The sequence below is a fragment of the Hyla sarda genome, unplaced genomic scaffold, assembly GCF_029499605.1.
Source record: "Hyla sarda isolate aHylSar1 unplaced genomic scaffold, aHylSar1.hap1 scaffold_373, whole genome shotgun sequence".
Classification (NCBI taxonomy): Eukaryota; Metazoa; Chordata; class Amphibia; order Anura; family Hylidae; genus Hyla; species Hyla sarda.
Window position 1 is genome coordinate 162776 of NW_026610392.1, and position 12786 is coordinate 175561.

At 45.8% G+C, this 12786-nt stretch overlaps 6 non-coding genes across 6 annotated transcripts; all 6 read left to right on the plus strand.

Annotated features, from left to right (window-relative positions):
- The first annotated feature begins 4 nt into the window (after positions 1-4).
- LOC130332188 (U2 spliceosomal RNA) lies at positions 5-195 on the plus strand. The gene has a single exon (XR_008874918.1). It is a non-coding gene; the product is annotated as a U2 spliceosomal RNA (small nuclear RNA).
- Positions 196-2275: 2080 nt separating this feature from the next.
- On the plus strand, positions 2276-2466 carry LOC130332189 (U2 spliceosomal RNA). Its single transcript, XR_008874919.1, has one exon. It is a non-coding gene; the product is annotated as a U2 spliceosomal RNA (small nuclear RNA).
- Positions 2467-4548: 2082 nt separating this feature from the next.
- LOC130332190 (U2 spliceosomal RNA) lies at positions 4549-4739 on the plus strand. Its single transcript, XR_008874920.1, has one exon. It is a non-coding gene; the product is annotated as a U2 spliceosomal RNA (small nuclear RNA).
- Positions 4740-6826: 2087 nt separating this feature from the next.
- LOC130332250 (U2 spliceosomal RNA) lies at positions 6827-7017 on the plus strand. Its single transcript, XR_008874973.1, has one exon. It is a non-coding gene; the product is annotated as a U2 spliceosomal RNA (small nuclear RNA).
- Positions 7018-9105: 2088 nt separating this feature from the next.
- Positions 9106-9296, plus strand: LOC130332192 (U2 spliceosomal RNA). Its single transcript, XR_008874922.1, has one exon. It is a non-coding gene; the product is annotated as a U2 spliceosomal RNA (small nuclear RNA).
- Positions 9297-11390: 2094 nt separating this feature from the next.
- LOC130332194 (U2 spliceosomal RNA) lies at positions 11391-11581 on the plus strand. Its single transcript, XR_008874923.1, has one exon. It is a non-coding gene; the product is annotated as a U2 spliceosomal RNA (small nuclear RNA).
- The last annotated feature ends 1205 nt before the right edge of the window (positions 11582-12786 follow it).

Sequence of the window (12786 nt, forward strand, 5' to 3'; positions counted from 1 at the left end):
GGTTATCGCTTCTCGGCCTTTTGGCTAAGATCAAGTGTAGTATCTGTTCTTATCAGTTTAATATCTGATACGTCCCCTATCTGGGGACCATATATTAAATGGATTTTTGAGAACGGGGGCCGATTTCGAAGCTTGCTTCCGTCGCCCTATGCATTGACCCGATATGGCAGTATCTTCGGGTACAGTGCACCACCCCCTTACAGGGTTAAAAAGAAAGATTCCTACTTTCATTGCTACCTGCTTGCTGGCTAGCCAGCTAGCCAGCCCTGTGGGCCTTGCTGCTGCTGCAGCCAAAAAACAAAAGGTGGTGCTTCTGCTGCTTCTGCTTCTGCTTGTGTCTGGCCCCTGTTGGAGCGTCCAGGCACAGGACTTCTGCTGCTGCTGACTAAATGGCCTCCTTAATTGGATCATTTGAGTAGCCAGCACACCTGTGCAGGTAGGGCATGACATGATAGGCAGCTGCCTTGATAGCGGGTGGGTGCTGAATGTTCCTAATTGACAAAATAAGATTAATGCTTATGAAGAAATATAAAATCTCATCCCTTCCCCAATATCGCGCCACACCCCTACCCCTTAATTCCCTGGTTGAACTTGATGGACATATGTCTTTTTTCGACCGTACTAACTATGTAACTATGTAACATAACATGGGGGGGGGGGGGGTCTCCTGGCTGTTCACACAGGTGTGTCATTGCTGTACATTGACCATGCATTGCTTCTGTGGTATTGCAAAGGCAAAGACAAATGCTTCCAGCCATCCATTGCACTAATGGATTGGTCATCAGCTGGCTGTCTATGTCCCGCATCAATATAGACCAAAGTACAGAGGGTTAGGCTATGCTATTGTGCACCTACCTGATGCATCAGAAGGTGCGAGGCCCTTGCTAAATTCTGTGCACAGACTTTGAGATCTATGCTTTAGACTGTATCTAAACCTGCTCCAACATGGACTGACATTCTGGCCTACTTTCAGCCGATGCGACTTGTCTGTCGCTGAACAGTCGCTTTTTATGTATTCAGCACCTATGTATAATGTTGTAAAAATGCTCTAGAAGCTAAAGTCGCAGAAATGTCACACATATTTGGCCTGCAACTTTCTGTGCGACAAATTCAGACAGGAAAAATCAGTATAAATCCTTAGAAAATTATCCCCCAGTGTCTCCATCTGCTGGCGGTATTGAATAAGCATTGCTGCACTGATGGGGTATGCATTAGACGAAAAAAAAGAAGAAAAAGAAGAATAATACGCCCAGAAAAGAGGCGAAAAGGAGAAAAACGTAAAAAAACGTGAAAAAAAAGTAAGAGGAAGAGAAGGGAAAAAAAGGTGGAAATGGGTTTAAAAGTGATTTCGGCGGAGAAATATATATATATATATATATATATATATATATATATATATATACGCGCACACACACACATAGATATAAACGTATTCTCCGTTGAGATATTGCAGCCGCTGCTGTGTCCAGGCCCAGGAGCCTTAGCACTGTGCTGTGATGTCACTCAATACCACTGACATCACTAGGTGTAAACAACATCTCTCCTTTGCTGTGTATGTGACTATGGAGCTGTTTGGTGATGTCGTCTATTACGGCCTTCATAGAAGCAACAGGAGATTGTTGCATCCATCTAGAACCCTCAGAACTACAGTGCTATGATGTCACTCACTTCCACAGGCCTTGCAGAGTGTAAACAACAACAACCCAGCTTTGTTGTGTATGTAACCATAGGGATTTGTGATGTCACCTAGAACCTTCACAGCAGCGACAGCTTTATGAGGAGCATCAGCACTGCTCTGCCTGAGCAGAACCATCACCGCCATAGGTTGTCAAATAACCCGGATTTAACCCACACAGGTAAGTCCAATGGGGTGCAGGCATGTCCTCTATGCTTACAGCTTCCCGTGGGTGTTGGTTTGATACCGTTTGGGGACAGCCAAGGAGGCATCTGCAGGCAACAAAGGTAGGTGTGTGCTTGTGTGTGTGTTTCCTATGCAGATCCTAAGCCCAGTGTCACATGCAAGTAGGAGGAGTAAGAAGGGTTCCTGGCAAATCCGGGTTATGGATTGCATTTAAAAAGGCCCCGTGGGAGTGCAATGGGCCCCTGTCTTGCTGCTTAGCAATAATGGTATGGGTTTAGGTTCTGCTGTGTGTACTGGTGGTTGACTGCCCCCCAGCCCAGAGTGTGCATGGAAAATTGTCTGGCAGCCTCCCTGACAGCAAGCAGTGATAGTGCCCATGAAGGGGACCTTGTTGGGCCCGCCCCTTTCACGGTTATCGCTTCTCGGCCTTTTGGCTAAGATCAAGTGTAGTATCTGTTCTTATCAGTTTAATATCTGATACGTCCCCTATCTGGGGACCATATATTAAATGGATTTTTGAGAACGGGGGCCGATTTCGAAGCTTGCTTCCGTCGCCCTATGCATTGACCCGATATGGCAGTATCTTCGGGTACAGTGCACCACCCCCTTACAGGGTTAAAAAGAAAGATTCCTACTTTCATTGCTACCTGCTTGCTGGCTAGCCAGCTAGCCAGCCCTGTGGGCCTTGCTGCTGCAGCCAAAAAACAAAAGGTGGTGCTGCTGCTGCTGCTTCTGCTGCTTCTGCTTGTGTCTGGCCGCTGTTGGAGCGTCCAGGCACAGGACTTCTGCTGCTGCTGACTAAATGGCCTCCTTAATTGGATCATTTGAGTAGCCAGCACACCTGTGCAGGTAGGGCATGACATGATAGGCAGCTGCCTTGATAGCGGGTGGGTGCTGAATGTTCCTAATTGACAAAATAAGATTAATGCTTATGAAGAAATATAAAATCTCATCCCTTCCCCAATATCGCGCCACACCCCTACCCCTTAATTCCCTGGTTGAACTTGATGGACATATGTCTTTTTTCGACCGTACTAACTATGTAACTATGTAACATAACATGGGGGGGGGGGGGTCTCCTGGCTGTTCACACAGGTGTGTCATTGCTGTACATTGACCATGCATTGCTTCTGTGGTATTGCAAAGGCAAAGACAAATGCTTCCAGCCATCCATTGCACTAATGGATTGGTCATCAGCTGGCTGTCTATGTCCCGCATCAATATAGACCAAAGTACAGAGGGTTAGGCTATGCTATTGTGCACCTACCTGATGCATCAGAAGGTGCGAGGCCCTTGCTAAATTCTGTGCACAGACTTTGAGATCTATGCTTTAGACTGTATCTAAACCTGCTCCAACATGGACTGACATTCTGGCCTACTTTCAGCCGATGCGACTTGTCTGTCGCTGAACAGTCGCTTTTTATGTATTCAGCACCTATGTATAATGTTGTAAAAATGCTCTAGAAGCTAAAGTCGCAGAAATGTCACACATATTTGGCCTGCAACTTTCTGTGCGACAAATTCAGACAGGAAAAATCAGTATAAATCCTTAGAAAATTATCCCCCAGTGTCTCCATCTGCTGGCGGTATTGAATAAGCATTGCTGCACTGATGGGGTATGCATTAGACGAAAAAAAAGAAGAAAAAGAAGAATAATACGCCCAGAAAAGAGGCGAAAAGGAGAAAAACGTAAAAAAACGTGAAAAAAAAGTAAGAGGAAGAGAAGGGAAAAAAAGGTGGAAATGGGTTTAAAAGTGATTTCGGCGGAGAAATATATATATATATATATATATATATATATATATATATATATACGCGCACACACACACATAGATATAAACGTATTCTCCGTTGAGATATTGCAGCCGCTGCTGTGTCCAGGCCCAGGAGCCTTAGCACTGTGCTGTGATGTCACTCAATACCACTGACATCACTAGGTGTAAACAACATCTCTCCTTTGCTGTGTATGTGACTATGGAGCTGTTTGGTGATGTCGTCTATTACGGCCTTCATAGAAGCAACAGGAGATTGTTGCATCCATCTAGAACCCTCAGAACTACAGTGCTATGATGTCACTCACTTCCACAGGCCTTGCAGAGTGTAAACAACAACAACCCAGCTTTGTTGTGTATGTAACCATAGGGATTTGTGATGTCACCTAGAACCTTCACAGCAGCGACAGCTTTATGAGGAGCATCAGCACTGCTCTGCCTGAGCAGAACCATCACCGCCATAGGTTGTCAAATAACCCGGATTTAACCCACACAGGTAAGTCCAATGGGGTGCAGGCATGTCCTCTATGCTTACAGCTTCCCGTGGGTGTTGGTTTGATACCGTTTGGGGACAGCCAAGGAGGCATCTGCAGGCAACAAAGGTAGGTGTGTGCTTGTGTGTGTGTTTCCTATGCAGATCCTAAGCCCAGTGTCACATGCAAGTAGGAGGAGTAAGAAGGGTTCCTGGCAAATCCGGGTTATGGATTGCATTTAAAAAGGCCCCGTGGGAGTGCAATGGGCCCCTGTCTTGCTGCTTAGCAATAATGGTATGGGTTTAGGTTCTGCTGTGTGTACTGGTGGTTGACTGCCCCCCAGCCCAGAGTGTGCATGGAAAATTGTCTGGCAGCCTCCCTGACAGCAAGCAGTGATAGTGCCCATGAAGGGGACCTTGTTGGGCCCGCCCCTTTCACGGTTATCGCTTCTCGGCCTTTTGGCTAAGATCAAGTGTAGTATCTGTTCTTATCAGTTTAATATCTGATACGTCCCCTATCTGGGGACCATATATTAAATGGATTTTTGAGAACGGGGGCCGATTTCGAAGCTTGCTTCCGTCGCCCTATGCATTGACCCGATATGGCAGTATCTTCGGGTACAGTGCACCACCCCCTTACAGGGTTAAAAAGAAAGATTCCTACTTTCATTGCTACCTGCTTGCTGGCTAGCCAGCTAGCCAGCCCTGTGGGCCTTGCTGCTGCTGCAGCCAAAAAACAAAAGGTGGTGCTGCTGCTGCTTCTGCTGCTTCTGCTTCTGCTTGTGTCTGGCCCCTGTTGGAGCGTCCAGGCACAGGACTTCTGCTGCTGCTGACTAAATGGCCTCCTTAATTGGATCATTTGAGTAGCCAGCACACCTGTGCAGGTAGGGCATGACATGATAGGCAGCTGCCTTGATAGCGGGTGGGTGCTGAATGTTCCTAATTGACAAAATAAGATTAATGCTTATGAAGAAATATAAAATCTCATCCCTTCCCCAATATCGCGCCACACCCCTACCCCTTAATTCCCTGGTTGAACTTGATGGACATATGTCTTTTTTCGACCGTACTAACTATGTAACTATGTAACATAACATGGGGGGGGGGGGGGGGTCTCCTGGCTGTTCACACAGGTGTGTCATTGCTGTACATTGACCATGCATTGCTTCTGTGGTATTGCAAAGGCAAAGACAAATGCTTCCAGCCATCCATTGCACTAATGGATTGGTCATCAGCTGGCTGTCTATGTCCCGCATCAATATAGACCAAAGTACAGAGGGTTAGGCTATGCTATTGTGCACCTACCTGATGCATCAGAAGGTGCGAGGCCCTTGCTAAATTCTGTGCACAGACTTTGAGATCTATGCTTTAGACTGTATCTAAACCTGCTCCAACATGGACTGACATTCTGGCCTACTTTCAGCCGATGCGACTTGTCTGTCGCTGAACAGTCGCTTTTTATGTATTCAGCACCTATGTATAATGTTGTAAAAATGCTCTAGAAGCTAAAGTCGCAGAAATGTCACACATATTTGGCCTGAAACTTTCTGTGCGACAAATTCAGACAGGAAAAATCAGTATAAATCCTTAGAAAATTATCCCCCAGTGTCTCCATCTGCTGGCGGTATTGAATAAGCATTGCTGCACTGATGGGGTATGCATTAGACGAAAAAAAAGAAGAAAAAGAAGAATAATACGCCCAGAAAAGAGGCGAAAAGGAGAAAAACGTAAAAAAACGTGAAAAAAAAGTAAGAGGAAGAGAAGGGAAAAAAAGGTGGAAATGGGTTTAAAAGTGATTTCGGCGGAGAAATATATATATATATATATATATATATATATATATATATACGCGCACACACACACATAGATATAAACGTATTCTCCGTTGAGATATTGCAGCCGCTGCTGTGTCCAGGCCCAGGAGCCTTAGCACTGTGCTGTGATGTCACTCAATACCACTGACATCACTAGGTGCAAACAACATCTCTCCTTTGCTGTGTATGTGACTATGGAGCTGTTTGGTGATGTCGTCTATTACGGCCTTCATAGAAGCAACAGGAGATTGTTGCATCCATCTAGAACCCTCAGAACTACAGTGCTATGATGTCACTCACTTCCACAGGCCTTGCAGAGTGTAAACAACAACAACCCAGCTTTGTTGTGTATGTAACCATAGGGATTTGTGATGTCACCTAGAACCTTCACAGCAGCGACAGCTTTATGAGGAGCATCAGCACTGCTCTGCCTGAGCAGAACCATCACCGCCATAGGTTGTCAAATAACCCGGATTTAACCCACACAGGTAAGTCCAATGGGGTGCAGGCATGTCCTCTATGCTTACAGCTTCCCGTGGGTGTTGGTTTGATACCGTTTGGGGACAGCCAAGGAGGCATCTGCAGGCAACAAAGGTAGGTGTGTGCTTGTGTGTGTGTTTCCTATGCAGATCCTAAGCCCAGTGTCACATGCAAGTAGGAGGAGTAAGAAGGGTTCCTGGCAAATCCGGGTTATGGATTGCATTTAAAAAGGCCCCGTGGGAGTGCAATGGGCCCCTGTCTTGCTGCTTAGCAATAATGGTATGGGTTTAGGTTCTGCTGTGTGTACTGGTGGTTGACTGCCCCCCAGCCCAGAGTGTGCATGGAAAATTGTCTGGCAGCCTCCCTGACAGCAAGCAGTGATAGTGCCCATGAAGGGGACCTTGTTGGGCCCGCCCCTTTCACGGTTATCGCTTCTCGGCCTTTTGGCTAAGATCAAGTGTAGTATCTGTTCTTATCAGTTTAATATCTGATACGTCCCCTATCTGGGGACCATATATTAAATGGATTTTTGAGAATGGGAGCCGATTTCGAAGCTTGCTTCCGTCGCCCTATGCATTGACCCGATATGGCAGTATCTTCGGGTACAGTGCACCACCCCCTTACAGGGTTAAAAAGAAAGATTCCTACTTTCATTGCTACCTGCTTGCTGGCTAGCCAGCTAGCCAGCCCTGTGGGCCTTGCTGCTGCTGCAGCCAAAAAACAAAAGGTGGTGCTGCTGCTGCTTCTGCTGCTTCTGCTTCTGCTTGTGTCTGGCCCCTGTTGGAGCGTCCAGGCACAGGACTTCTGCTGCTGCTGACTAAATGGCCTCCTTAATTGGATCATTTGAGTAGCCAGCACACCTGTGCAGGTAGGGCATGACATGATAGGCAGCTGCCTTGATAGCGGGTGGGTGCTGAATGTTCCTAATTGACAAAATAAGATTAATGCTTATGAAGAAATATAAAATCTCATCCCTTCCCCAATATCGCGCCACACCCCTACCCCTTAATTCCCTGGTTGAACTTGATGGACATATGTCTTTTTTCGACCGTACTAACTATGTAACTATGTAACATAACATGGGGGGGGGGGGTCTCCTGGCTGTTCACACAGGTGTGTCATTGCTGTACATTGACCATGCATTGCTTCTGTGGTATTGCAAAGGCAAAGACAAATGCTTCCAGCCATCCATTGCACTAATGGATTGGTCATCAGCTGGCTGTCTATGTCCCGCATCAATATAGACCAAAGTACAGAGGGTTAGGCTATGCTATTGTGCACCTACCTGATGCATCAGAAGGTGCGAGGCCCTTGCTAAATTCTGTGCACAGACTTTGAGATCTATGCTTTAGACTGTATCTAAACCTGCTCCAACATGGACTGACATTCTGGCCTACTTTCAGCCGATGCGACTTGTCTGTCGCTGAACAGTCGCTTTTTATGTATTCAGCACCTATGTATAATGTTGTAAAAATGCTCTAGAAGCTAAAGTCGCAGAAATGTCACACATATTTGGCCTGCAACTTTCTGTGCGACAAATTCAGACAGGAAAAATCAGTATAAATCCTTAGAAAATTATCCCCCAGTGTCTCCATCTGCTGGCGGTATTGAATAAGCATTGCTGCACTGATGGGGTATGCATTAGACGAAAAAAAAGAAGAAAAAGAAGAATAATACGCCCAGAAAAGAGGCGAAAAGGAGAAAAACGTAAAAAAAACGTGAAAAAAAAGTAAGAGGAAGAGAAGGGAAAAAAAGGTGGAAATGGGTTTAAAAGTGATTTCGGCGGAGAAATATATATATATATATATATATATATATATATATATATATATACGCGCACACACACACATAGATATAAACGTATTCTCCGTTGAGATATTGCAGCCGCTGCTGTGTCCAGGCCCAGGAGCCTTAGCACTGTGCTGTGATGTCACTCAATACCACTGACATCACTAGGTGTAAACAACATCTCTCCTTTGCTGTGTATGTGACTATGGAGCTGTTTGGTGATGTCGTCTATTACGGCCTTCATAGAAGCAACAGGAGATTGTTGCATCCATCTAGAACCCTCAGAACTACAGTGCTATGATGTCACTCACTTCCACAGGCCTTGCAGAGTGTAAACAACAACAACCCAGCTTTGTTGTGTATGTAACCATAGGGATTTGTGATGTCACCTAGAACCTTCACAGCAGCGACAGCTTTATGAGGAGCATCAGCACTGCTCTGCCTGAGCAGAACCATCACCGCCATAGGTTGTCAAATAACCCGGATTTAACCCACACAGGTAAGTCCAATGGGGTGCAGGCATGTCCTCTATGCTTACAGCTTCCCGTGGGTGTTGGTTTGATACCGTTTGGGGACAGCCAAGGAGGCATCTGCAGGCAACAAAGGTAGGTGTGTGCTTGTGTGTGTGTTTCCTATGCAGATCCTAAGCCCAGTGTCACATGCAAGTAGGAGGAGTAAGAAGGGTTCCTGGCAAATCCGGGTTATGGATTGCATTTAAAAAGGCCCCGTGGGAGTGCAATGGGCCCCTGTCTTGCTGCTTAGCAATAATGGTATGGGTTTAGGTTCTGCTGTGTGTACTGGTGGTTGACTGCCCCCCAGCCCAGAGTGTGCATGGAAAATTGTCTGGCAGCCTCCCTGACAGCAAGCAGTGATAGTGCCCATGAAGGGGACCTTGTTGGGCCCGCCCCTTTCACGGTTATCGCTTCTCGGCCTTTTGGCTAAGATCAAGTGTAGTATCTGTTCTTATCAGTTTAATATCTGATACGTCCCCTATCTGGGGACCATATATTAAATGGATTTTTGAGAACGGGGGCCGATTTCGAAGCTTGCTTCCGTCGCCCTATGCATTGACCCGATATGGCAGTATCTTCGGGTACAGTGCACCACCCCCTTACAGGGTTAAAAAGAAAGATTCCTACTTTCATTGCTACCTGCTTGCTGGCTAGCCAGCTAGCCAGCCCTGTGGGCCTTGCTGCTGCTGCAGCCAAAAAACAAAAGGTGGTGCTGCTGCTGCTTCTGCTGCTTCTGCTTCTGCTTGTGTCTGGCCCCTGTTGGAGCGTCCAGGCACAGGACTTCTGCTGCTGCTGACTAAATGGCCTCCTTAATTGGATCATTTGAGTAGCCAGCACACCTGTGCAGGTAGGGCATGACATGATAGGCAGCTGCCTTGATAGCGGGTGGGTGCTGAATGTTCCTAATTGACAAAATAAGATTAATGCTTATGAAGAAATATAAAATCTCATCCCTTCCCCAATATCGCGCCACACCCCTACCCCTTAATTCCCTGGTTGAACTTGATGGACATATGTCTTTTTTCGACCGTACTAACTATGTAACTATGTAACATAACATGGGGGGGGGGGGGGTCTCCTGGCTGTTCACACAGGTGTGTCATTGCTGTACATTGACCATGCATTGCTTCTGTGGTATTGCAAAGGCAAAGACAAATGCTTCCAGCCATCCATTGCACTAATGGATTGGTCATCAGCTGGCTGTCTATGTCCCGCATCAATATAGACCAAAGTACAGAGGGTTAGGCTATGCTATTGTGCACCTACCTGATGCATCAGAAGGTGCGAGGCCCTTGCTAAATTCTGTGCACAGACTTTGAGATCTATGCTTTAGACTGTATCTAAACCTGCTCCAACATGGACTGACATTCTGGCCTACTTTCAGCCGATGCGACTTGTCTGTCGCTGAACAGTCGCTTTTTATGTATTCAGCACCTATGTATAATGTTGTAAAAATGCTCTAGAAGCTAAAGTCGCAGAAATGTCACACATATTTGGCCTGCAACTTTCTGTGCGACAAATTCAGACAGGAAAAATCAGTATAAATCCTTAGAAAATTATCCCCCAGTGTCTCCATCTGCTGGCGGTATTGAATAAGCATTGCTGCACTGATGGGGTATGCATTAGACGAAAAAAAAGAAGAAAAAGAAGAATAATACGCCCAGAAAAGAGGCGAAAAGGAGAAAAACGTAAAAAAACGTGAAAAAAAAGTAAGAGGAAGAGAAGGGAAAAAAGGTGGAAATGGGTTTAAAAGTGATTTCGGCGGAGAAATATATATATATATATATATATATATATATATATATATATATATATATACGCGCACACACACACATAGATATAAACGTATTCTCCGTTGAGATATTGCAGCCGCTGCTGTGTCCAGGCCCAGGAGCCTTAGCACTGTGCTGTGATGTCACTCAATACCACTGACATCACTAGGTGTAAACAACATCTCTCCTTTGCTGTGTATGTGACTATGGAGCTGTTTGGTGATGTCGTCTATTACGGCCTTCATAGAAGCAACAGGAGATTGTTGCATCCATCTAGAACCCTCAAAACTACAGTGCTATGATGTCACTCACTTCCACAGGCCTTGCAGAGTGTAAACAACAACAACCCAGCTTTGTTGTGTATGTAACCATAGGGATTTGTGATGTCACCTAGAACCTTCACAGCAGCGACAGCTTTATGAGGAGCATCAGCACTGCTCTGCCTGAGCAGAACCATCACCGCCATAGGTTGTCAAATAACCCGGATTTAACCCACACAGGTAAGTCCAATGGGGTGCAGGCATGTCCTCTATGCTTACAGCTTCCCGTGGGTGTTGGTTTGATACCGTTTGGGGACAGCCAAGGAGGCATCTGCAGGCAACAAAGGTAGGTGTGTGCTTGTGTGTGTGTTTCCTATGCAGATCCTAAGCCCAGTGTCACATGCAAGTAGGAGGAGTAAGAAGGGTTCCTGGCAAATCCGGGTTATGGATTGCATTTAAAAAGGCCCTGTGGGAGTGCAATGGGCCCCTGTCTTGCTGCTTAGCAATAATGGTATGGGTTTAGGTTCTGCTGTGTGTACTGGTGGTTGACTGCCCCCCAGCCCAGAGTGTGCATGGAAAATTGTCTGGCAGCCTCCCTGACAGCAAGCAGTGATAGTGCCCATGAAGGGGACCTTGTTGGGCCCGCCCCTTTCACGGTTATCGCTTCTCGGCCTTTTGGCTAAGATCAAGTGTAGTATCTGTTCTTATCAGTTTAATATCTGATACGTCCCCTATCTGGGGACCATATATTAAATGGATTTTTGAGAACGGGGGCCGATTTCGAAGCTTGCTTCCGTCGCCCTATGCATTGACCCGATATGGCAGTATCTTCGGGTACAGTGCACCACCCCCTTACAGGGTTAAAAAGAAAGATTCCTACTTTCATTGCTACCTGCTTGCTGGCTAGCCAGCTAGCCAGCCCTGTGGGCCTTGCTGCTGCTGCAGCCAAAAAACAAAAGGTGGTGCTTCTGCTGCTTCTGCTTCTGCTTGTGTCTGGCCCCTGTTGGAGCGTCCAGGCACAGGACTTCTGCTGCTGCTGACTAAATGGCCTCCTTAATTGGATCATTTGAGTAGCCAGCACACCTGTGCAGGTAGGGCATGACATGATAGGCAGCTGCCTTGATAGCGGGTGGGTGCTGAATGTTCCTAATTGACAAAATAAGATTAATGCTTATGAAGAAATATAAAATCTCATCCCTTCCCCAATATCGCACCACACCCCTACCCCTTAATTCCCTGGTTGAACTTGATGGACATATGTCTTTTTTCGACCGTACTAACTATGTAACTATGTAACATAACATGGGGGGGGGGGGTCTCCTGGCTGTTCACACAGGTGTGTCATTGCTGTACATTGACCATGCATTGCTTCTGTGGTATTGCAAAGGCAAAGACAAATGCTTCCAGCCATCCATTGCACTAATGGATTGGTCATCAGCTGGCTGTCTATGTCCCGCATCAATATAGACCAAAGTACAGAGGGTTAGGCTATGCTATTGTGCACCTACCTGATGCATCAGAAGGTGCGAGGCCCTTGCTAAATTCTGTGCACAGACTTTGAGATCTATGCTTTAGACTGTATCTAAACCTGCTCCAACATGGACTGACATTCTGGCCTACTTTCAGCCGATGCGACTTGTCTGTCGCTGAACAGTCGCTTTTTATGTATTCAGCACCTATGTATAATGTTGTAAAAATGCTCTAGAAGCTAAAGTCGCAGAAATGTCACACATATTTGGCCTGCAACTTTCTGTGCGACAAATTCAGACAGGAAAAATCAGTATAAATCCTTAGAAAATTATCCCCCAGTGTCTCCATCTGCTGGTGGTATTGAATAAGCATTGCTGCACTGATGGGGTATGCATTAGACGAAAAAAAAGAAGAAAAAGAAGAATAATACGCCCAGAAAAGAGGCGAAAAGGAGAAAAACGTAAAAAAACGTGAAAAAAAAGTAAGAGGAAGAGAAGGGAAAAAAAGGTGGAAATGGGTTTAAAAGTGATTTCGGCGGAGAAATATATATATATATATATATATATATATATATATATATATACG